The sequence below is a fragment of the Grammomys surdaster genome, unplaced genomic scaffold (assembly GCF_004785775.1).
Source record: "Grammomys surdaster isolate TR1022 unplaced genomic scaffold, NIH_TR_1.0 124539, whole genome shotgun sequence".
Classification (NCBI taxonomy): domain Eukaryota; kingdom Metazoa; phylum Chordata; class Mammalia; order Rodentia; family Muridae; genus Grammomys; species Grammomys surdaster.
The window spans coordinates 1-3165 of NW_021619524.1; the positions used below are offsets into that span (position 1 = coordinate 1).

The 3165-nt window shown below is 51.7% G+C and overlaps 1 long non-coding RNA gene across 2 annotated transcripts; it reads right to left on the reverse strand.

Annotated features, from left to right (window-relative positions):
• Positions 1-3159, reverse strand: LOC114636572. 2 transcript variants are annotated; one of them, XR_003713642.1, is made up of 3 exons: positions 2743-3159; positions 2077-2284; positions 1-36 (listed from the first exon to the last, which is right to left on the reverse strand). It is a non-coding gene; the product is annotated as an uncharacterized LOC114636572 (long non-coding RNA). The 2 variants fall into 2 exon arrangements; XR_003713643.1 differs by lacking the exon at positions 1-36 and adding an exon at positions 758-802.
• Between the last annotated feature and the right edge of the window lie 6 nt (positions 3160-3165).

Sequence of the window (3165 nt, forward strand, 5' to 3'; positions counted from 1 at the left end):
GGGTGGCAAGGCCTGTAGCCCCTGGGGATCTGGTGCCTGTGGAAGAAAAGGAAAATAAGAGCTTGTGTCTACTTTCAAGGCGACATCACCACACCCATCACCAAGCCAGGTTCTGAGGCTAAGGGATTCCTGTAACCTCCTGGGACCAAATTCTGCTTCAACCTGAGTGGAGAGTCTGGGAGAGTGTCAAGTGCTGTGCTATCCCACTGCGTGATGCTGACAAGGGAGCCTGCTGTTGCCATGGGGCATGTCAGAACAATCTTAAGGCAGGAGTTCCCAAAAGTGTTTTATAAACTTTTCCCAGGGAGCCATGCTCAGATAGGGCACCACCTGCAGAACAAAGGGAGCATGGAGAAGATCCCAGAACAGACGAGATCACCACAGGACAACTGGGCTTACACCAGTGCTTCTCAAAGCATGGTCCTGAGACAGGTGTTTGTGAAAAGTTAAGTTCAGAAAGGGGAAGCAAGGCCCAGAAGCAAGGTCCATAGAGGCTTGGCATCACCACAGCCTCTGAGCATGAAGTATATATGACTGTATCTGTGAAAGGCTGGGAATGACTAGCTAGTTCTCCCCAGAGATTGTTGCTACAGACGACCAGGTTCACCTGAAAGAGAGGCTGGGAAGGGACAGAAGGGTGGGAAGAGATGAAGCCAGGACAAAGGTTTCTGATAGAGGCTCAATGCTTTAATGTTCAGCTTTCAATTTAAAGGGGGTAACCCACCTCCACCCCCAGAGTTCCTTCTGGCTTCATCTGGCTGGGGGCAAGCGCTGGGGGTGAGCGGAAACCATCCTGCTGGAGCTGAGAGGAATCCATAGGTAATTGCGGGCTGGAGATGTCTCAAAGCAAGCTCAGCAGGCAGTCTGTTCTTCTCAGCTCGTGTACCAGGCTACAGGCAGACAGAAAGGCGCCAAGGCCAAAGCAAGCACTACCTCACCAAGGGCAGGAAATGCCTCCGGCCAGAGTCCTATTGTTTGGTCTATTGTGGTAAACAAGGTCTCATCTCTTAGGCCTGCTCAAGGCTGGGGGAAGGGCACAAGAGATCAGTTTAAGAAGCATAGGTTTGGAGTATTTGCTTATCTCTAAGCATGCAGTAACTGGTAAGCTATCCTTTAAAACAGTCACTTAAAAAATAAGTATCACTCAGCAGGTGTGGTGGCATACAACTTTAATCCCAGCATGGGAGGCAGAGGCAGGCAGATCTCTGTGAGTTCAAGGCCAGCCTGGTCTATGTAGTGAGTTTCAATATAGCCAGGGCTATATAAGAAACCCTGTATTTATGTCCTGTCCTGTAGAACTGGAGATCCACAGGATTAGAAAACAGCAAAGTTAAATGACTCAGCAGAAGATGGAGAAAGTGATGGGGAGAGATAGGTACCATCCATAGGTGTGGCCTGGCTCCATCATTTAGGCAGGAAGGGGCAGATGCTCCCCCAGGGGGGACTTAAGGAGACAGGAGGGGGTGGTCTTTTGATCACTACTCTCTGATGATAGGCTCTGTCTGAAGTGCTTGACTTGTGTTAGTTCATACAACCCCCACAGTCTCCATCAGAAAATGACTTCTCTTATAGAGAACACTGGTATAAGAGAGAATGGGCGTGGGGAGCTCCCTGATGCTGTACCGAAGACTGTCAGGCCTTAATGATGGGAACAAGGGTGTCAGATCACACTCATACTCTCTATGTGGGCCATGGGCTGAGCGTGATGTCCATAAGGGACCGGGCCAGCACAAGCATAGCGTTCCCAGGCTGACAGGTCTGGTTGGCAGGAGGCAGAGGGATATATGTACACACAGCAAGTGTATAAGTGAAGGGAGATACACATCGAGGATGGCCAGGAAGGCCATGGTGAGGTCACTGTGATTATCCAGCTGGCATCCAGAAGGTTAGTCCCTTGAGGGCTGGGTCTCCCGCTCACCATCCAGCCCAGGAGGTTATTGAGGCCCAACTCCCTAAAGATCCTTGCTGAAGCACGCAGGCCATGGAGAGTGGCAATGGGCCTCCCACTGAGTCACAGTGGTGAGGTGGATTCTGGGATGCAGAGACCTCACGGACATGGGACAAAGCCTTGGGTACCTAAGAATTCTAGCAGCTCTGGGCTGCCTGCCAACTGGGCATCCTTCGAGACACAGCGCAGAATCTCATCAAACATGGCTCTCCTTTCCCGGATGTCAGACTCCCCGACAAACAGGACCTTCCTGGGGAGTGGGGGCAGGCTGGCTGCTGGGTAACGATTGTACAGTTTCTGGTAAAACTCCTCGATGTCGCTGTATTTTTTGGAGACCTGGAATGAGAGGAGCATGCGGTTTCCTGTGTGAAGAACCAAGGGTGAGAAGCTTCCTCACCCTGACCAGATATGCACCAGGAGCAGGCCCTCTACACACCACCCAGCCTCAATCTCTGGTCCCCACGGACATCTTAGAGTCCAAAAGGAAGGATGCAATAATGGAGTGACTTTAGGGACTCCTGCAGGTTCATGTAAAGGAGGACTTTGACACAGAGACCCAAACCTGGCCTGCAAATGACCATGGCCTCTACCTATCCTGGGCTTTCCGAACCTGAGCAGAGGAAGTTTGGCACCTGGCAGGTGTCAGGTCATCTTGTGACAGCATTGTGTGCCCTTTTCCCAGCACAGGACAGGTGGTGCCTACCCTGACAGGCGGCAGAGGTGAGTAAGGTTAGCAGGAGTCAAAGGTGCATGGGGGTCTGGGTGAAGCAGGCCACATCTCCTGCTGCTGTTACCAAGTGGTCCCAGGTGTCCCCTGAGTCTCTGAAGGCAGTACTTGGTTTACTGTAGTCCACAGGATAGCTGCCTCAATGGATCGCCATCTTCCTCCTCTACCAAGTTCCACACCTCTCCACAGCTCAGTGAGCGTGCTTTCATATACTGTACTCTTGCTATGCATTTGTCAACAGAGGAATCCTCAGTTGGCTCTGGACTTCATGCAGCGAGCAGCCATAGCCCCATGGGTTTGGTGGCATTGCTGGGATCTGTACAAAAGTCACTTGCCTTTTGTCACAGCCTTCACCAACATCCTCGATTATCTCAGTCCTGAACTCCTTGGTGATTCGCTGGAGGCCAGGCCATCTCCCCAGGAAATAAGTAGCAATGTTGAGAATGAAGGCATGGATGAGCTGCTCCCCCAGGCCTGGCTACTCCACCTT